Source organism: Heterocephalus glaber, unplaced genomic scaffold (assembly GCF_053883595.1).
Source record: "Heterocephalus glaber isolate CG9 unplaced genomic scaffold, H.glaber_assembly_v1.0 deba00000738, whole genome shotgun sequence".
NCBI lineage: Eukaryota > Metazoa > Chordata > Mammalia > Rodentia > Bathyergidae > Heterocephalus > Heterocephalus glaber.
In genome coordinates, this window is record NW_028258161.1 from 8,059,135 (window position 1) to 8,082,672 (window position 23,538).

Below are 23,538 nucleotides of genomic sequence, written 5' to 3' on the forward strand. Positions count from 1 at the left end.
TCATAGTTACTTTCTTGATGCTGGAACAAAATGCTCACAAGTTAAAGGAGGAAGGGTTTATTTTAGCTCACAGTTTGTAGAGGTTTCGGTTTGTTGTCAGCTGACTCCAAGGCAAGGCAGCCTGGGAGAAGGGAATTTGTTCATTCTGCCTGGAAGAGGAGAAATGTTCATGGCAAGACAGGCAGAAAGGTGTGAGCACACTTGAAACATATAGATAGATAGATAGATAGATAGATAGATAGATAGATAGATAGATATAGATATAGATAGATATATATAAAATCAGTGGACTGATTCAGTATCACAAACTCATGATCCAGGCACCTCCCAAAGCCCCACCTATGAGCACATGAAGCTTTGGGGGAACATCTAGATACAAGCCATTATAGCAACTGTAACTCATTTTTTGTGTGGTTGGTTAACCGAAATTTTAACACATTAGTGACTTACTCAAAATGAAATTGAGATGCTCAAATTTCTTTACTGTATTTTCGTATCCAAAATATTGGAGGGACAAGAACATTAAAAATAATTTTTTATGTCTTCTTCTCAACCACACATTGCACATAATGACAATGTGCTTTGGGAATACAATTCCTTTATTAAGGCCTTAAGAAACATATTGGTAAAGAAATGCCCAGTACCTTTCAAAAGGGAACAATGGCTAGTTTTTGAAGGGGTTGGTGGGGAAATTCTCCTATTTTATTTCAGTGACCATGGATGAGTAGGTGGCAGAGATTGGTCAAAGTATGCTGGGTCTGATTAATGTACAAGGTCAGCAGCACAGTAAAAGTTATCTCAGCACTGAAAGGAGCAGAGGCAGGAGAATTACATGTTTGAGTCCTTCAAGGGCAACTCAGAGAGGCTCTGTTTCAAAATAAAAAATAAAAAGGGCTGAGGATGTGCCTCAGTGGTAGAACACCCCTGGACTTGATCCTCAGTATGGAAAAAAAAAGTCACTTCTGCAGAAACATTTGATAAGGTTTGATTGACAGCTTGGTCCAGAACCATTAATGGTTTAATCAGAAAAACAAAGATCACTGAAAATATTTATACTTTTTATTTACAATAGACAGATTTAATGAAGGGAATTGGTTGTGCAGGGGATAGAATTTCTAAGACCCAAATAGGTGAGGCAAACAGAGACTATCAATAGCAAGTATGAAGAGTTAACTACCATTAACCAAAGTCTGTCTCACAATGGATTTAAGGGAGTGTCTTTCCATTGCACGAATTATTTCTCCACTGTTAGACTGGATAGACAAGATTTCCTCAGATTTTAGGGAATAATATTATTGTAGAAAGCCCCTGGATACTCTGTCTCATTCTCTTAAGTCAGCAGCACACTCATGTGTGCCATGCTAGACTGATGGCCACCCTATGGTCAGAGCCAGAAAAGGTTATTTGTCGTCATTGTCATCACCATCATCACCATCATCATCATCATCATCATCATCATCATCATCTTTGAAGGCATAACAGACAATAGTATCACCATTACACTTAAAAATTCAGAGGTGGGCCAGGGATTTAGCTCAGTGGTTTTGCTGCCTGCTGTGCAAGTGCAAGGACCAGAGTTCAATCCCCTGTACCGAAAAAAAATTCAGAGGTGATTTTTCCCATAGTACTGTTAAATTTCCAGTCTAGCTAATGTGGAGGATTGGATATTAGAAAGTGATAGTATAATAAGATTTATAAAACAGAGATAATAGGTCTAGATATAGGATACTGGTACCAGCTATACATCTAAGCAAATTATTTTTTCTATCTCAAATAGATGCAAAGTAATTAAAGTTACTTACTATTATTCAACAGAATGTCTTCACTAGTAAGATGTTTTCACTCTCCAGCTTTGCAATTATAATTCTACTTACGTTGTCACCATTTTGTCTTCAACAACCCTAACACATCTCTCTAGCACAAATGACCTAATGTGGACATATTACATGAATGGCATTATTCCAATATACTCTGGGGAGAAGTAGAGGCTACCTTAGATGTCTGCAGTGATTCATGACAAAAATGAAGACGTTCCACTTTACTGAAGCCTAACAAACCAGTAGTATGGTATATTTGGTCTTACAACCTCCAAACAGAAGGAAGGTACACTAGGAGTAAACCTTCTGTGGGCTCTTTTAAATGTTGGAGGTAACCTACAACACATTTGGATTTGTATTCTAATTCACATACAGGTACCCAGAAAGATTTTGGCTATGAGTGAGGCTCACAGGAAGAGAAAAGTTCCATAATGCAAGTCGACCTGTGGTTTTTCTCAGGGGATCCATTGTTCCAGGTAGCTATGATAGAAAGAATTTCCGCATGAAGCCAGTGATAAGTCCCCAGAGAAGAAATACAGTGAAAGTCACTTCATCGTGGAGTAAAAGATCTTGTGCAAAATTCTTCTGCTTCTAAGGAACAGTTTGACACTTGGATACTGATGAAAAGAATGGCTGATTTTAAGCTAAGGGTAACACACCATGATCTGATGGTCAGATGATCAAATTACTTCTACAGCTTCCGATGGAGGCATGACAACATGGGGCCTTGCCTGATCAGTTCCCAAGGCACAATTTAATGAGCGGGCTTCTCATATTTCAATAAGCCTGCTCCTGACATATTCCTACCCTTCTTTCCATGTATTCCAATGACTCATCGATATTCACCTCTGCCTGGGTGACTGAAGAGGAAAGAAAATCTGGATTACATATGGCCTTCATGTGACATGTCCCATTTCTGGAAGATTTCCATAATGTTCTGTCCCTACTCAGAAAAGAAGAGAAATCCTTCAAGTGAGTAGAAGTTTGTTTACCAATCTTCTGGAAAAAAACATATATACTGTCCAATCTATGTGGAGGACCTTATGGAGGACCAGAATATTATTGGCAAGAAGGTCAGTGAAGGGCCGTGGGAAGGCTGGATGAGGTGATAGCATGCATATGCTATGTGCACCCTCAGTCTAGAGCTTACAGCTCCTGCAAGTGAAATGTCTCACCCTAAGAGCTCAGTCTCAGGTGAATGCCAACCATGAGACAAGCAATTGTTTATTTTATGGTTGGTTGGTATTTATCTGAGTTAAGTCATCTGGCACGGGTAGACATTGAAATGGCATTTTAAATCATGTTACCTGGTTACTCGAATTATTTTTCATCTTATCTTAATGTCCTCTCCTCCTCTTGTGGGTTCAATTGCATCCTTGAAAAGGATTAAGTTGAAACTCTAGCCCCCTAATTCCTGCTATTAGGACTCTACTTGCAGCTGAGCTCTTTGCAGATATAATTAAGATATAATGTAGACGAGGTCATACACAATTCAATATGAGTGGTTTCCTTATGAGAAGGGGAGTAGAGACACAGGCCCCCGGGGAAGATGGAGGCAGGACAGGAGTGACACATCTGCCAGCCAAGGATGCCAAGGATTGTCAGTAACTACAGAATGTGTTGCTAGCAGTGACAAGAAAGGACTGTTTCCCTAGAGTCTTCAGAAGGAGCGTGGTACTGACATCTTAATTTCACTCTTATGACCTCCGCAACTAGGAGAAGGTAAATTTCTCTTTTTTCAAGCCATCCAGCTTGAAACACTTCTTCACAACAGCCCTGGCAACTCTGCCTCCTAACTCTTCTTTGTGAAAATATCAATACTTTGAGTTCTTCTTCAAACTCCTTCCTTGAATGCACCTGTAGATCAATGTCTTTCAGGCTTTCCTAAGCTTGCTTCCAAGGTCGTCTGCATCAGAATTCCTGGGTTGCTTACATGAATGCAGATTCCTGGCCCTCCCTGGTCTCTCACTTACTGAATCAGATTCTAAGGAGCCAGAGAATCTGCATCTTAAAACTAATACATAACATGCAACAAGTACTTCATTAAGAACTCCACAGGGGCTTAACCTTTGCCACAAACCAGTATGTATGTTACTATCATAATTCTCACTTTATAGGTGAGGCACTGAGCTTTAAAAGCTGAAGTAATTTGCCCAAGGACACATAGCCAGAAAGTGAAGGTGATGTAATTCAACTCTAGGTCAAGGATATCCTGAGTCCAGAGACCACATGCTTAGCCACTATGCCATGCTGCATGTTTTTACCATGAGGTCTACATGCTTAAGGACTCAAATTTGAAATCCAGGGGTAGGTTACCTTTCCTTTCACAGCAAATATAGTGGTGCACCATATAATAATGTTTCAGTCCACTATGGAACATGTATACCATGGTATATACCATACAAATGTGGTTTTTGAACATATTATACTCAGTGATGAAGTCAATTATATGAAAGGTTTCTAAGCAATGGATGACTGTAATAGCAACAATCATAAATCACCTTTTGTCTCACTCTGATATTTTCCTCCCTTCTTGTGTAACAATCTATTCTTTTTCACATCTTTTACACTCTTTAGCACATTGCAATTTTGTTTCAATAACAACCTGCTGAAGTTATCAGTGAATTCCCTGTGATATACAGTGAGAATTTTACGTGACATTCCTAACAGATCTTTCTACACACTCTGCCTTTCTTCCTACTTTCTTCTTTACATTTCCTTCTGCCCTGACTTTCCAGCCCCTCTCAATTCTGCTGCCATGCTTTCTCTTTAATAACTTCCTTTCTGGATTCTGTTTTGGTTTCCACTGTGTGAGGACCATCCTTCATAGCAATTCCTTATTATTTTGTGCAAGTGTTTCCCAAACTGAGAATGCTTTTCCTGCAGTGTCTTTCTATGATAAGTTTAGGAAGTTCTGTGTACCATATACCTGTCAGTGTGTTTGTAAAAGACTCTACGAATGTTTCAGTGAAGAAAAAACTATTGACTTTGTTTAACTAAGTGTTTCCTAAACTTTCTGGCCATGACATCTTTGTGGGTTGATGAGTGTACATCTCTAAATTCCACAGCACTTTGGTAAACAATGCCCTATATACTTTTTCTGGGGTTTTTGTTGTTGTTGTTGTTGTTTGTTTTCAACCCATTCCCATATTCCCAACATTTCCTTTACCCTTTGATTTTAAATTTTTCGCCCAAAATTTTTCTTGTAAGTTCCAGACTTACAATTTGTCAGTTGATTTCCCATGCCTATATTTACTATTTACACCTAGAATTAGACATATTCATCAACAAGTTTTATATCTTGCCAAATAGATCTATTTCTTTCAAGGCCTTGACCATCCAGGCTAATTATGGCAATATCAAACCAGGAATCAGAAAAGCTAAGAATATTTCCTAACTTTTCCTTCTGAGTAAATTATTAACTCTAATTATTTCCACCTTGAATTGTCTTTCTACCCTGTCATTTGTTTTGTAGCACTGTTGCTGACATTTTAATTCAGTCATTCATCACATAACTATAAGACCAGAAGAGTTTTGTTTGGTTTTGTTGTTTATTTGCTTATTTGTTTGTTATTCTTTTCGAGATTAAGTCACTGTCCTTCCCAGGTTGATCTCAAACTTGTGGGATCAAATCTTTCTCCTGCCTCAGCTTTCCAAGTGGCTGTTGCTACAAGGCATGTGCTACCAGTCTCTGCTTGACTGAGATGGCTTCTGCTGGTCCTTGCATATCTTTCTTCCAAATAGATCCACAACACATCTATCTAGAATGAAACATGTAAAAACTACTCACCTAAATTTCATAAACAGAAGGAGGAAATACAAAAATCACTGAAGGAGACATTATGCTCAGTTATCTATCATTTTCCTTCATACAACCCACACTGGTTAAGTTCCTTCAAAGATGCACAGTTTCACACAATTCTACCTTTGCTCATTCCATTCCATCTCCTTAGACCACTCTTTGGTTATTCCTTGTCAGTTTTCATTCATTTCTTCATGCTGTGACAGCTCCATGCAGCTCTCTATTATAATACTTAGCAGATACAACTGTAACTGCCACTACAAATATTAAATACATAATTGCAAAAATAAATTGACATTAAGGAGGATTGACATTAATAAGTGAAAAACAAATCTTCAAAGTTGAAAGTACATGATTAAAATCTTTTTGATAGTAGCTAATATCTATCATATAGAAAGCTAATTGTTCTTCAACAATACCAAAGGTCAGAAAATTTGGCATTAATCTACATGGTTAGAAGTATAGTTTATTTTTTTTTTTTGGTACCGGGGATCAAACTCAGGTCCTTGCACTTGCGCAGCAGGGGGCAAAACCACTGAGCTAAATCCCCGGCCCCAAGTATAATTTATTTTAATCATTGTGAGAAGGAAATAGTTGGTGGAATTAAAAGAAAACGAGTTTTCTTTTCTTTTTTATATTTAATTCAAAATAAGGCTCCAAAACTATCATAGGTAAAGTCTCAATAAATTAAAAACTCTTGAGTTATATTTCTGTACTGAAAAACTGATATGAAAACAATCATATATAGCACTTAGAATTTAATAAATATTTAGAGAGATTAAACATAATGTTTTGTTATTGTTAAATCTTTCTTTTGCTCTTCTATTCCTGATACCGTTGCCTTAAGAACACAAAAGTTGCTTCTGCCTATCCACTGGCTTTCTTTATGAAAGTTGTTAGTCTCAGAAATGAAAAATATGCTAGTTTCACTTTATCCCCTTGGTGTTTTAGTCAAGGCTACAAATCTCTTTTTGTTTTCTTTCACTTCCAAAAAGCCATAGAAGGATATATATCACGTTTGTGTGTGTGCCATGTCATAAAGGGGAAAATAGTAAATGATTTGAAAGCTAGAGCCAATATCCTGAAGGATTAAGCCACTCTTATTGAAACCACTTTGTGGGGGATATGGCATGGTAACTCTTTAATAGATCTGGCACATATCCCTTGGTCTTGAAGACTTTTTCTTCCACCTGCTTCTTTAGCTATTATTTCAGCAGGTGTGAGTGGCTTGTGGTTGATAGAAAATGGAATGGGATACAAGAGTCTCTCCCATTGACACTGAATCTGCCATTTAAACCACCCTTATGTCCTGAATTTGAGTATTGATCAAAACATTCAGTGACAGAATGTCTCCATAGGCTTTGTATGCAAGGAGATCCCAGTAAGAACAAGCAAAGAAGCTTGTAAGATTTTAGTTCCACCATATCCTATAAGAATTTCAGATAAATTCAGGTGACTTGGGAGATTTTAAGATTATATTCAGATATCCTGTATGGTCTGTTCTTTGTGTAATAGGCCTTCAAATGATAGATTTTGATACTCTTGTTGATTCATATATGTGTATCTACAGATGGTACATGTATGCAAGTACATATGTATAAATGCATATATGTGTTTATGAATGTGAGTAATACACATATAGGCACTGGGTTTGCATTGCTTTTTAAAATGTTTGTCTTATCTAATTTAACAATAACTCTATTGTGTTTTTGTTGATAATAAACATTATACCCATATATGAATACATTTGAGAATTTTCAAATAAATTATATTAGAATTGGGCTTAGACTTTAATTTTTTGCAACATCAGAATTAAGTTATTTGATCTTTTCAGAATATTATTTTTAAAACATATAAGTTCCATTTGTAAAAAAATAATCAGGATAAAAATGAAGTGTACCTTTATGATGCACAAATTTTAATTTTTCCCTTAATAGATCTTAAAGTAAAATTTTTTTCATGCACAAGGCATTTTATAATCTTTTCTATTATTTTAGTTAATTAGTACATGTGTGTAGTATATAATATTTACCTTCGCTGTGTGGAGTTGGCACATGTACATAACATATCAGAATTGATTTTTTAAAAATCTTTTATCCCTTCCCTCCCTCCCCTCTCCTTCCTACCTTTATCCCTTTCTCCTCTGAGATGATCTAACTTCCCTCTCTCTATTGTCTATCTTTTATTTTGCTCTTTATCTTTGCTCTGGGTTTCTTGTGTAAGAGAAACAATGAAATATTTAAACTTGTGTGTCTGATTTATTTCATTTAACATTATGGTCTCAAAGTGCATCCATTTTCCTACTAATGACTCAAGCCTATCCTTCTTTATGGCAGAAAAGATTCTCATCACTACTCATAGGTAAAATATAGAATCAACCCAAATGTCCTTCAACACAATAGGCACGATATTAGACTGGTTAAAGAATATGTGGTTATATTCCCACAATGGAATACTATTTAGCAATAGAAAAGAATGGAGTTCTTCCATTTGTAGCAACATGGATGGACTTGGAGACAATAATCTCAAGAGAAATAAGCCAGGTACAGAAGGAAAAACTCCATATGATTTCACTAATATCTGGAATCTAAAAAATCTGAACTTGAACTCCTAGCACTCTGGAAGCCTGAAGAAGGGGATCCCAAGTTCAGACCCCAAGCTCAAGCCCAGCCCAGGCAACTCAGTGACTTAGTGAGACCCTATCTCAAAATTTTAAAAAGAGCTGGGGATGTAGCTCAGTGCCAAGTCCTTGGGTTCAATCCCCGGTACCACACAAAAATGCATACATACATATCTGCATACATACATATCTGCATACATACATATCTGCATACATACATAAATAGAAGGAAAAAAAGAAAAGAAAAAAGTCAAACTCATAGAAGTAGCATAAAATAGTGACTAAAATAGTGAATGGGGAAAGCTTGATCAATGTGCACAAAGACACAGGGTGAATTACTACACAGAAGGGTGATGATAGTTTGCAATATTGTATTGTAATCAAAACAGCTACAAAAGAGGACTTTTTAATGTTCTCATCACAAATAAATGATAGATGTTTGAAATGATGTCTAACCTAAATACCCCGAGTTGATTGTTGCATAATGTATACAGGCACCAAAATATCACACTCTACTTTGTAAATATATACTATTATCTGACAAGTGATTATTACTATTTTAAAAGTTCCAAATTTTAAATGTGGAAAGAATTTTCAAACATCATACATATATATATGTATATTATATATGATGTATATAAAATATATTATATATAAAGTATATTATATGTTATCTATATTAAAGTAACTTACTTTATACCAGAGTTTCAAGGACACAAAAGTACTATTAATAAACACTCTAAGCCAAATTAAATATATGTATACAACTTTTAGTAAAACACCTTCATTTAAAGAAAGTCATTTCATAAAATACCTGACTTTAAAGGATATTTTTGAGTGGCAAAAATATACATTATAAACTGAATGGTGATCATGTTTTTTTAAGGAAATATTTCTTTTATATTTGTCTGTGTTTAGTCTTGAAAATATCATCTTCACGCCTGGAAGATAGAAAAGTTTAGCTATTACTTATGATCCTTCACCAATGCTCAGGATTAACCTTCTGAAATCCAGAAGTATAAGTCCTGGCTTTAGCTAATTCTAGCAATAAAATGTTCAAATATTTTCCTGCAGAAAACACACAAATGAAGCCTTAAAGAGATGAAGCTTCCAATCACTTGGACAGAGTACTAGCCCAGCACCCTGCTTGTTATCAGGTGATGCCTTCCAATCTGGGAATCTGGGAATTATCAAGATGAAATATAAGGAAAATGGTTTATAAATAATGAAACTATTGCAATTTAGGGATTTACATTCCAGGAGTATATAAACAAGTCAGATATAGGAGATACAAAGCTAAGAGGAGGTAATAGTTTATTTAACTCGTAATCATTCAAAATGGTTCTTAATATATCACATTCTGTTCTTTGCACTGAGGAACTGTTTTTATTTTATAAAATTTAACCAAAAATGTAAATAGCTCAATGCCTTAATTAAAAACCCACTAACAAAATGAGAAAATGAGAGAAAATGTAGTAAATTTTAAAAGAAAATAAGCATCTTAAGTGAAAATATGAAAAATCAAAAGCTGTACATCACATCTACAAGATATTTACTGTTAGATTGTTACAATCTTATACATTATAACCACTTCATAATGTGCAGAAACAATTAAATTAATTCTATTGGAAATATAAACTAGCAAATGCTAATAAAATGTATTTATCAACTAAAAAGAAAAAAGTTTTAATTGAATAAATATATAATCTATTCTTTAAAAATAAGCTTTGTAATACAAGTAAGCTTATTTAAATATAAGAATAAAAGCTTATATGCAGACCAAAAGAAATATTTTTGGTTTCTAATAAATTTCATGGGAAATAAAACACAGTAATTGGATTATAAACTATTTAAATAATTATGTTATTTTATGAAAGTATGTAACTCTGTGCCTTCTAAATTAATTTTTTTCTCTTCTGTTTTTGTTTTTCTTCTTCGTGTGGTTCTGGGATTGAACCAAGTACCTAGTGTATGCTAGGCTAACACTCTACTACTGAGCTACACCTTGGCCCTTTAAAATATATATTTCTTTTTAAAAAAATAGAACATTACTGTGCTTCTAGTTTTTCAATATTTCCTCTGAGGCAAAAATAAAGAAATAAAATTAATTTGTAAATAAATAATATACCATTTGGAAAAGTTTAGAAACCTCTTAAGACAACAGAATTATGAAAGTGGATCATGAAAAACATATATATAAGTACTTCAGCGTAGCACCAGAACTTGCAAGGCAGAAATTTCAAGGATTCCAATATTTTTTACTTAGGATAAATAAATAAATCATTCATGCCAACAAGTAACAGATTAAAAAACACATCTAATTAATAACAAAAACCAAAAAGTATGATTTAGGAAATTAAAAAATTAATAAATATGTAAAAGTTTTTTGAAAGCATAATCTCAAACTAGACTGATCCAGAGAAAAGAAAAAAAACATACAGCCAAAACAATGCAGGGTAGATAGATATGAAATTTCCTTACTGAAAACTGAGCTGAATTTAAAGAACTGGTTTTCCAAACACTAAAATGAGTGCCATCAAAATGCCTTGGAACGATTCGTTTCTATTTATTCTGCTGAGCACTAGTTCGATACCTTCAACCAAGGTCCTCCCATCTTTCACTGGCCGTGCAGATTTTACAGCATGATGTAAAGTGAACAATTAGGGAAAGCACTGGCCATTTTTGCTTCTTTAAATGGCCTTTGGAACTGGGGTATGAATGTCACCAAAATGGGCCGTTGGCATCTGTTGGGTGGTTGTGAAAGAAGCCTCCTTGGTCCAGCTTCCTCTCACTTGGTTTTCCTTCTTTTGGGGCTGCCACTAGACTTGTGTGAGAGGCTTTCCTAACTGGCCCTTTAATTTTTTTCATTTCTCAATCTCCATAAGTCCATCACTATCCTTGAATCGAACTCTCGGGTTAGGGTCATGTTTTTGCTTCTTTTTCTATATGATTTTCATTTCTGGAATTACTGGTTTTTTATATACATCTTTGCTTCATTCTTTTTATCTGTTATTCTTTTTAAATAAATCCCCTGTTGTTTCTGAAGGATTTTATTCTTTTTAAAAATCTCATTAGGATTTGTAAACATACTCATTTTAAAGGCAAATTTAGATTGGTATGTTTTGTATTTTCTGTGGTAAATTCACCTCCAAAGTGTTTCTCTGTGTAATTATTTTATTATCTCTCCTACAATATATTCAGTCGTACTGAAGGGTAAATGTGAGACATTTGTAGGAAAAAGGATGCACCTCGAGAGCATGGTATTAACAAAATAAATCAGACACAGAAGGTTAAATATCACATAGTTTCTCTTACGTGAGAAACCCAAAGTATGAACAATTTGAAGAGCAAAATAAAAGGGAGATGGTAGAAAGCCAGGAGGTAGACTTTATGGAGGCCAGGAGGTCACCTAGGAGGAGGGGGAGGAGGGAGTGAAAATATTAAGATGTAACATGTACAATTCCCCAATAGGAATGTAATTATTATTATCACAAACATACAATAATAACAATAATACTTCTCCTGGCTCAGGTCTGTGAACAGGAAGCAAAACAACCGTGGAATAAGGATGTACTCTCTGGATGAACCACTGATCACTCAAGGACAGAAAACAGTCTTATGGGTGTCTGGATACTGATTCATGCTGCTGAGAAGTAGGCCATTCTCAGGCAACAGCAGTCGCACCACTGTCAGTAGGTAGGAGCGTGGCTGCCAGCCCACATGTGACCCCCCCACTGCTGCCCACATGTCCCCTTCACACGCTGCTAGCTCCTGCAAGCCCAGTTAGCAAGCGCTTTGTCTGTCTGATTATTCCGTGGCTCCTCTGAGCTGAGTGCTGTCCTTTGAGTGTGAACTGTGATACAAAATTCTTTGCACTCCTACTAATCCATCCACCTGCTTCTATCCCCAACTTACTTCTCTCCAAACTCTCAGTCCTTTTCCACCCAAGGTTCTGGCCACAGAGCTGACCCGTGCCATTGACCTGGGCAGAGCAATCCTGTGGTTCTTGTGTCGGGCTGCCTGCCTGTCCACAGTACATGACCAGGGCACTGCTTTCATCTTTGCCTGTTGGAAGATTTTTTTCTTTCTTCTGTCTTTTAGAGCCACCCTGCCATGTAACCTAATGCAGGCACATTCTTAAACCAAGATTTGACCCTTTCTTCCTCTTTCAGTTGGCCATAAGGAGCCAATACAGTCACAGCGGAGGAGAGAAGTTGGTATAAATGGGGCGGGGGGGGGGGTAGGAAGACCTCGGCTACCTGCTATTCAGCTTACTCGTGACCTCTAGTTCTGCTTGCCCTTGACCTCACACTTCCTATCCCCACCTTGTGATGGACTACTTCTTGACCTTCTGATTTCATTTTGTGTTTCCCGTAGGACCCAGCCCGTAATGGGCTGTCCCAGACAGGGAATGACTTCTTGTCTTAGTCACTTTCCTCCTCTCTGGGAAAAGTACCTGACACCTGCAACTTAAAAGAAGAGAGGCTAATTTCATTTCCCATTTTCAACCCATGCTTGGCTGGCTCCAAGGCAGAAAGAGCACAGTAGAGGGGTCTGGCTGAGGAACAATGCTCACATCATGGTGGGCAGGAAGCAGAGAGGGAGAAGAAAGGAGGCAGGGAGAAAGATGCACCCTTCTAGGTCACGCTCCCGGTGACCCTCTCCCCTGAACTAACAGCAAGTCAGCAGTAATGTCCCCTTAACCCAGTCACTTTCCACAGACCACGTCTCTGAGCACATGAGTTTTGGTGGGGTGGACATCTAGGTATAAGCTGTAACCCATCTCAGACATTGAGAGGGTCCAGCATGTGGAGTACTGGTCCCAGGTCCAGCATGTGGAGTGTGACTCTGTCCCTCAACCCTAACAGCCCAGGCTGTGATTCTCTCCCTGGTGCTGCATACAATTCCCGAGTGTGAGGAAGTAAGGTCTGGAGATCTTACGGCCCAAGCAGCACAGCTGCGAGCTGCACAGCGCCAGCTCTTAAAGGACCCTTTCCTTCTTCACGCTCTCAAACTCACCCACTTCCTGGCACACTGACTTGCCTTACAGTTTTCTTGCTGTTAATGTTGTTTGAGGTTCCTTGAAATTTTTGGAGTAGGAGGAGAAAGAGAGAGAGAATCTAACAAACAACTTCATCGAGAATATATAAAAATATATGAAAACTCAGTTGACAGAAGTCAGTCTAGCAACTAAATGGGCAGGAGATTTGAGTAGACAACCACAGAGAAAGATTCATGAGTGGCTGATAAACTTTGAAAGAATGCTACAGCCTTCATCATCAAGGACTGGAACCTGAAATAAAAATGCATTCAGAAACTATAATGAATATACAAAACTACCCAGAAACTATAATGAATACACAAAATAATGGCAATAGCTAATGTGTAAGAGGACTTACGACACCCTGGAATTTCCATATACCCCTGATAGGAATGTAAAGTAGTATAGTCAATTTGTATATCAGTTTGGTAGGCTTGTAAATAAAGTTAACACTTATCATTTGACCCAGGACATTCAATCTTTAAATATTGTTAAATTATTAAATATTATTAAATTCTGAAAGTTGAGTTTCTAGTGGCAAGATCAGCCACCAAACGGTGGCTAGGGATTTAGGAAGGAACTACCACAAAGGAAAATAAAGGAATTTTTGAGGTGATAAACATCTTTAATATCCTGATTGTAGTGATCATTAAACAAATATGTACATTTGCGCTTATTTGGGTGAATTTTACTGTATTCAAATTAAACAGCAATTAGGTTAATTTTTAAAATTTGATTGAAAATAATTTGCTTCAAATTGATATTTTTCCACAAATTCTAAGACTCAAATGTCAATCATGTAATATCTATGATTTCTACCTGAGCTGCACAATTTGTTTGTATACTCTTCCACTTCCGGGGGCAGTCTCTATACATATGATGGGGTCTTGAACGAAATATCCTCAGTTCCCCTCCAGAATCTTGCTGCTATGACTCTGTTGTAGGAAATAATTCAGTAGTTGTATTCTAAGCTAATAATAATTTTATTTCAGGTGAACCTCTTTCATGTTCCGAAAGTAATCTTTTGACTGGATTTTTACTTTCAGAATAGATGTAATTGACTGGTGACTAACCAGTGTGCCAAAGAAAGAAAGCCACAGATCTTGTGACCAGAGGAAAATAGAACCAGGTCTTGAAAATACAGGTGCTAGGAGCATTGCCTATTTCGGGGACCTTTGCATGCCACATATTTTACCCCAAACTACTGTAATTGCTATTATTTAAAATCTGATTTTATAATTTTATTCTTCATAGGACATAGTTTTACAATTTTCAAAGCACTCTTAGATTATCTCTTTTTTTAATGAATTCTACAGCAACCTTTTGAGATAATCATTGGGAGAGTTATTATTCCCCATTTCACAATTAGTGGAGTCCAGTATTTGTTAAATTTTGAGCTGGATTTTGGTGCACAATTTTATGCTACCAACCTTTTTTTTTTGCTGTATATCCTTTTATTGGTACATTTTAGGTATACAATATAATAACATTCATCACTGGAAATTTGCACCTTTACATTCTCTCTTGGTTCTTATTTTTCCCCCATTCCCCTGCCCTCTCTTCAACCACTCTGTCCCTCCCTATTTGCAAAGACTTTGTTTCCTTTTTTTCATTTTCTCATATTAATTCCATTCCCTTCTTTCCTTTCCCCTACCCCTACCAGTTCCCCTTCCCTTTTGCCCTTTTTCTTCCTATTTCACATTATCTATGATACCTTTTAGTCCTTATTTACACTTTCAGTTTCTCACACTAGAGAAACTACTTGGTATTTACACATGTGCCCTATTTATTTCACTTAAGAGTATCACCTCAATTATGCTACCAGCCTTTGAATTACTGGTATAAAAATTATAAACCTGTAAAGTAAACAATTTATTTTTCTCTCTGCTTGAACACAGAAACAATGGGAATTATGGACAAATTGGATAGATTAAGGTACCTACAGATTATTTTGGGTCACTGAATTTATAAATTGAACTGATAATTGGAGTTACTCTGCCGAGATGGTTTCCTTTAATATCCATGAACCATAACACATAGAAAACTATTTAACTATTTAAGAAGAAAAATGTCAAGGCTCACGACAGTAGGAAAATTTCCAGCTGAAAATACACCAGGGATTGCGATTCACGGCGAGTGTATCTGTGAAGCCTTCAGGCGAGGCAGACCTAGGGGGAATGTGGACACCACTGTGTTTACAGAAGCTGCTCTCAGACACAGTTCCACGAACCAAAGACAGAAGACGAAGGAGTTCCAAAACCCAAGTATAGTGCCCTGGGAGGTAACAGAGAAACTGCTGAAATATGTCCCCATATTTCACTGATTCAAGCTTCACTCTAGATATTTTTATTGTTCTTACATATATGCCAAGCTTCTTTTACTACACACAATGTAGAAAATTCCCAAAATGATATATATCTAGGAGATGTTTTAAACAGCAAATGAAGTCTTTTTTTACCTGTAATTGAAAAGCAATGAGCCAAATCCCAATTATCTAAGAAAATCTGAAATGAGTATTACTGAGTACAGACTCACGAGTTTGATTTTTCTTATCTAGTACATTGAATGTGCCTCCATATAGTTTTCTTACCTTTACCTGCCACGTTCTAATTAAATAAGCTGATAAAATTTCATCTAATGGCAGAATTTCCTTTGCTTGACAGGACTGCTTTGTTCTACCATATATCACCTGCCCTGGCTTCTATTGTATGGATCTCTACAAAGGGATATGCTGTAACTCAAGTACAAGCAGAAGGTCCTTTCATTGTTATAAATCAAATTGCTTTAACCTGTGACTGGGTTAAAGGCAGCCCCTCTTTCTGATGACTGTGCTCCCTGCTGAAAATTGCTAGGCTGCTCTTTTTTCTTCTTTCCTATCATCTTAACAGGGTTTTGAAGCCCTTAGAAATCTAAAGCAATGACCACTTAGGCAGCCGCGGTTTTCTAGTGCGATCTAATAGGCCAGATGTATTTAGTGTAACCACCTTTGCTTTTATATTTAATATCATTTTAATTGATGTACACTTTTTTCTCTAGCTTGCAGGCATTGGATTACTTCGTAGCTCTTTATTGTAATTGGTAGGGTGTTGATTTGATATTTTCACTCCTGAATTGTCATTCTCCATTCTAGTTTCCTAATGAAAACCAATAGGGAAAATAAACCCTAAACACCACAATCCTAAAAATCCTACTATTTTAGAATATTATAGTCATTTGACTTTGGCATTCATTAACCATGTCCAGGCTCCAGTGGGATAAAGCCATTTATTTCATAACAGGAGGACAGTGTAAAACACAAACTCAGTCACTAATGAATACACGGCAGAGTATGCATGCATTGATGAATACTATTCCCCAGCATAAATGAGGCATAAAAAATACTTGTAGCCCAGAAAATACAAATTGAGGAAAAGAAATATATTGAATTAACTGAATAATAATGTCATAAAAATTAGCTCTGTTGAGAAACAAGTTATTTTTTATTAAAATGTGCTTAATTAATTTATTCCTGTAGTTTTCTGGGACAAATAAATATCTTTGACAGCTGTGCTTAATAAACTGAAGAACTGGATGGGGAAACAGAGTTAATAATTACTTCCTGAAAACCATGTTTACAAAGTTCCAAGTTCTTCTCTTTTCAAAATAATCCTGAAACCATCTGCTTGCATCCTGGGCATCAGAATTACCAAATCTTCATTGGTAATGTCATCTGGCCTTGAGAGAAATTCAAGATTTGCCCAATACAGGGATAGATTTAGCAGAAAAGTGTCAAGGACTTCAACTTTTACCCTAGCACACATAAAAGTAAGAAAAATGATCTTGAGTAACCAGATAGTGTAAGAAAAATGACATTCATATATCCTTTGTAATGGAGTATTTTAGTTATGTGAATATTCTTATAAAAGACATTTGCTGATTCATATTTTTTAATTTCATAATATGTAGTGAAATAATTCCCTATAGTCACTGACTGTTATACCAGGCTTCCCAGCATCTCATCAAGAAAAACAGAAGTACTGTAACTACACACAGTATATTGGTATAAAAGGAACTCTGTTTAATTCTCATTGTTTTGAGTTATGACTCAGTCACACTCAAATATACACATATTTTGAGTTCATATGTGGAACTAGACTGATGTCTTTTATTTGAGAGTCAGGGAAAAGAATATTATATTAATTGTACTAATACAGTTACTAACCTTAAGCTCTCACTGTGTGCCACACATAGTTCCTTGGCACTCAGCTGAAGTCTGTAAACAGATGTAGTCATTCACAGAGAAATGACACCTTTTGAGTTACCAGGAACAGGGAATAGATACATGTTCATTTGAGGCTCCATTTCCTTCCTCATGCGATGTCATTTGAATTAATTAGATTTACAGATTTCCTTCCTCACGTAATGTTGTTTGAATGTAATTAGATTTACAGATCTTGTGAACATAGCTCATAAACAAACTTTACACTTCAAGAAAAAAGGGTTAACAATTTTAGTTACCTATCCCTTATATAAAATTTTCATTAACTATTTCTGAAGTTATTTCAAACTTTAACTCAAGTTTTTAGATAGAATTTTTTTCAAACAGAAAGCTGATTTTCTTGAGAGAAGTCTTTTTGTCATTTTAAAGGATATTTTAGTTTTCCAGTTGTAAAATGTATGCTCTATAAAATATAGTGTGTGCATCTCTATGCTTACCTATTTACATATATTGTTGAGTGAAATGCTGTTCCTGAAACTGGAATGGAACTAGGCTCCCTCTCGGTTGTGTTCTACAATTTTTTTGTGTGTGTTGTTTTGGTTTGGTTTGGTTTTGGGTGATTGTTTATTTGTCTGTTTTCTTGTACTGGGAAATAAACCAAGGCCTTCACACTGAGCTACATCCCCAGCCTGTTTTTATTTTTTAATTGCTTAGTTTTGAGACAGAGTGTCACTAAGTCACTAAGTTGCCCAGGCTGGCCTCCAATTTGTGATCCTCTGGCCTCAGCTTCCCCAGTTGCTGTGACTATAGAAGTGCACCACCACGCCTGGCTAGGCTGTGCTCTACACGCCACTGAGGCATGGACAGAGCCGTGATGACAGTCTCATGGACCTCGTATAATCCCTTGTCAGAGTCCCAGGAGGAGACACTTCCTTCAAATCAAGACTTGTTTAAATAAGCATCATTCTATTATGATAACACCTTCCCATTATAATCAACTTGAACATGCACGATGTTCTATTTTTCTCTCACCTGCAAGACTTTTGCTTTTATTCTACAGAAATTTTATATTTCTTTCAAATACTTCTGGCTATAAAAATAAAGCCAGAAGGGAAGCAAAGGGAGCAGCACAGGAGAGAGAGATCCAGTGAGGTGCTGAGAGACAGCTCAGCAAGCCAGGCTGAGGGCCTCACCGGAGACCACTTCTGCTGAGAAGGGAGTGAGCAGAGCACTGTTCTTTGCAGGAATCTATCATCTCCAACCACGGTTCTGGTCCTTATATTCTGAGTGGAGTTGAGAATCACTGACCAGACCTACAATACATGCAGCAGATCTCAGAGTGCTAAAGCTACACCATGCCAGTCATCTGAGATGGTCAACTGGCTCAGCTTAGCGTGGAATCCCTGAATTTTGCTAAAACAACTCTGAATCACAAAATTAGGAAGGGGGGATGATTTTTTCATGAAGATATAATGTGACTGGCAGGGGAGGGTCTAAGTCAGGAGGATCACAGCATACCAGGAGTTTAAGACGAGGCTGGGTAACATAGCTAGACCCCATCTCAAAAACACCAACCAATCAAACAAAGCAAACCTGGTCATACACAGTGTTCATTACTTCCTCTCATTCCTCTTATGAACATATATTTTATACATAGACAACTAATACTAGTTCCACATTAATTTAATTTCCACATCTGTAGAAACTTATAAATGCTTTAAAAATCTGAGTTAAATTTGTAGTAATTCACTGTGAATTCATAACATCATTTTGCTGTTTTCTGGGTGACATTAAGTGCTGTTGACTCAGTAAAGGTTTTTATTTGAATATTACAAGAATGCGAGAATTTTCTGTTCCATGCCAAGATCTTTGACTTTTCAATTCACCTTAGCAAATATTTTTTGAAATGTCAATAGGACATTCTCACTCTGCACTGCTCGAAATTTTGAGGCTGGAATATAATACAGTTGCTGCTCAAAAAAGTGTGCAGACATATAAGTTTCCGACCATCAAGGTTAAGAATAGGATGCTGTGGAGGATGATATCACAGGTGAGGGCGCAGTTCTTTTTACCAGCATCCATTGAGATTTGAAAGTGCTTTGGGACTGTTGAATGTTGAGTTCATTCCTCAATAAAGAGCAAAAATTCACCTGATTCTTTAGAGAGGAATCTTTGTGATGGAAAGCACAGCATATGCAAGGGAGCACTCGTGGAGAATTGGTCTTACAGGGTTTTTTGCTGTTGTTGTTTTGTTTCTAAAGGCAATGAGGTTGTGGTAAGGCAGGTGCCCATGAACATGAAACTGAGGAGAACAGTTCAGAATCCCTTCCTGCCTCTGCCTCCACCCTGGGGCCCTAGAAGCTGTGGTGGAGGAAGGAGGCACAAAAGCAACTTCTGAGCTTTGCCCCTGATCGAACCCACCCTGTAGAAGGTGGACTCAGGAACACTGCCAATTCCTTGGAGTTTATAAAAGAGAATCATAGTGATTCAAAGTGAAGACCTGGGTGTTTCTGGGCAGGGGTTGTAATCACAGAAAGGAACGAGTGCTTTGTTCCAAGGGGCATTTGAAATATCTCACCAAAAATACTTCAAGAAGAAAAGTCTACTCAAATGGTTGGGCAAAGTTGTTAACAATCACGAGACTTATGAATTATGTTACTTCCAAAGTAACCAAGATGAAGAAGAGGAGGAAGGTGACCATTAAAACTCATTTATTTGAAATATTTGATATAAGTTCTTGAAACAAATGCAAACCAAAAAAATAGTTCATAAAAACATAGCATGTTTTTAATATAATTATTTTTAAAATTATTTTTCCAGTATGAATGAGGACTTCAGTGGAAATATAAAATCTTCAATTAAGGTTGGACCTTCTCAGTGGAATTACAAAACCTATTTTAATTAAATGAACTTGCTAGAAGAAATTCTATGTGTCATTGCACTGGGTAAATTTTACAGTTATAGAACAACTGAGAAGTAGACTTATAGTAAAAAAAAACCTGGGAGTTCCACATCCTGGCTTTCCCAGATACATTTTATATTAGGATGAGATCTGCCTTCTCTAACACCCTAACATAGCTCTCGAGATTATTGTGGGGGTCTAAGTGAATATGCACATAAAGTTATCTTATAAATTCTATCTGTAATGTATTATATGGAAAAGGAGATTGTAGCCCTACTAAATATACATCTTATAAAAACTAGCTTTAGCAGGAAGGTTGATGGTGTTAAAACCACAATCTTCTTACTCTTACCCCTTTGCTTTTTCTTTATTGAGAAAACAATTTAAGTCTCCTGTACATCTAACCATCCAGTGTGAGATGGAGACCAGGGCAGTTTCAGTTCCTGTGCAGAGCAGACACGCTCCTACCCAGCCCCAGCAGTGTCAGACTGTATGCCCCCAGTGAACATTTTAGAGATGAGTGCCCAAACCGCAGCCCAAAAACCACTTATTTATCACAATATGCCAACACTGCAATTAAGCCCGAATGCTGGGGTTTCAATTTAGAAAAAACAACTCATGCATTAACATCTTTTGTCTTAAAAGAAAACAACATGCCTGCTGTAGGTTCACTACCACTGCTAGTGTATTTGCTGTAAGGATAGTGATGTCTTTGCCAGGGGCTGAGGTAAGAAAAGCAATATTCTTTTCAAAGGAATCATGCTTATGCGCTTGAGGAACATTCCAGAACATTCCAGAACAGAGAAAAAGCCACTAAGAGCCTTTATTTTTTCCAGCATCTAATATGAAAAAAAAGCTTGATGCTTTTTTGATTCCATGCACATTGTGACGTTCACAGTCTTCACAACACTGTCAGAGAGGGTTTTGATCATGTGCCAGTCAGCCTTGGCCTCTTCTCACTCTAGTGGTGTCTGACCTCTTTCTGTTCCATTATAGCTAGGGTGTCCTCCACTTCCATTTCTTCTCAGAGGAAGAATCACCCGACATCCACTCCCCACCCTAACAATATGTCATGGCTTCTCCTTCTCTAGACTCTTATCCACATTCTCATTGCTGTATTTGGGTCTGCCATGCCCCTTCCTCAATTCACCAGTGTTAGCTTGATCTTCCTAGTTTGTTACGCTGCACTACAGCTCACTCTGTTTCACTTTTGTAATGAAGCATGAGTCTTCTAAAAAAAAGACAGTTGAACAACCCAGGGATAGTTTGTCTACAGTGCTGTATTATATACAGGACTTGACTCCCCATTAAAAAAAGCTTCAAACATGTTTCTGTAAACAACAGAACCTTCTATCATAGAAGTCATTTATGCTATTAAGATGTATCATTTTAAATTTTATATATAAATTTTTCACAACAATCAAAATCTTTCAAATCAATTGAAATATTAATATTTCAATTATTAATATTTAGTAGTATAGTATTATTTATTATATCATACAATATATAATATAATTATTATATCATTTACTATAATATATTCAATATTAATACTTTTATTAAAATCAGCAAATTGTGTAGATAATCTTTGTAAATAGATAATCTTTGTAAATATTTTAACACATTATTTATTGGGATTCCTGTGTCATTCATTCGGAAGAGAATTCTAGGAGTAAATATACCCACTTCACACATCAGTAGAAATTTTACTCAATAATAAGCAAATTGTTTAATAAGCAAATTTTTTATGTTTCAGAGATAGCACTGAGCTACTGAGTAAAAGAATAATCATTTTTAACAGGTTAAGTTACTAAATTTTTAATCATCTGGCCTTTTTAAATGTTTTTAGACTTACAATTGAAGAAAATCATTTAACATGCATTTATCCATATTTTCAATTTTTACTATTTCTAATTATTTCTTCTGTGGACTCCAATTACTCATTAGGAAGCTGGGCTTCTATCTACTTGTTCATGTTTATTTATGGACCAGGCAAGACAAATGCAAACAAATTCACAAATTCTCATGAGATTGTATTCTGCTGTTAAATCGGGCTTCGTAAAATTTGACCTAAACAATTCATCATGTGATAGCCCTAAAGAGAGATGAAGATCACACTGTTTTTTTCTTTCTCTATTTTAACAAAAAGAACAATTCATCTTGTCTACGCACACAGTTCATATTTGTGTACATACCTTTTTAAAGACATATTCTTACATGTGACCTCCAGGGATACTATAAACTGTAATTGGAGAAACTCAGATGAAAAGAACTTTCCCTTCTGACCATGTCTTGTAATGCATGTGTGTGTATGTGCACGCAGACACCTGTGTTTACCAGTAGAAGCAAAAGGAAGTGCGTATTATTGTTTCTTTTTCTCTTATCTCCTAAACCTAAAAAGTATTTTTACCTTATGCCTATCTCATGTTAACTTATTTACATTTCAGCATAAAATGAAATCCCAAAGCCAGCAAGAAGATTAGAAAGTATAGCATAATGATTAATAGAGCTCTATAATAAGCTTAAATCCTTTTTTTTTTCCTCACTTTATAGTTATACAAACTTAGGCAAGTTACATAAATTATAGGTGGTCAGTTTTCTTACTTGAAAATGGGGAAAATAATGGTGTGTATCTCTGGGATGAGATTATGGTGGAGTTAAATAAATTAACATGTGTAGCAAACATAAAGCATTACTTGAAAAATAATAAGTTTCTCTCTTGCATTATGCAAATACATGTGTACACATACATTTAAAATATCTTCAGATCTATGAAAAACTCTTGTGTTTTGATGTTAAAAATAATTAGCATTCTATTATAGATCATTAGTATAATCATTTGTATATACATACTTTGTACAATTTGCAAAACACTTTGCATATATCACATTGTATCCTAGGATTTTTGAGAAATAACAAGACAGTTAATATTTGTTCTCCATGATAATCACATAATTATTTTGATGAATGACTATACTTTGAATCCTAGCAACATGACTAAATCTAGAATTCTTCCTGAAGTTATCTTGTATTCTAATAGTAACTATTGCAGTGAAATTTTTGCTGATCTCAATGTGATTTCAATATTTTGGCTTAAAATAATGAAGAAATAAACATTTTATGTAAAACACTGAAAGTTCCCATGTGTTGTTAATGGT

At 36.1% G+C, this 23,538-nt stretch overlaps 1 long non-coding RNA gene across 1 annotated transcript in view; it reads right to left on the reverse strand.

Annotated features, from left to right (window-relative positions):
* Positions 1–5,355: 5,355 nt before the first annotated feature.
* Positions 5,356–23,538, reverse strand: part of LOC101711614 (uncharacterized) — a 145,419-nt gene continuing 127,236 nt past the window's right edge. The window contains exon 3 of the long non-coding RNA XR_001184529.3: positions 5,356–5,578. This is a non-coding gene — a long non-coding RNA (uncharacterized LOC101711614). The remainder of the gene's footprint in view (positions 5,579–23,538) is intronic.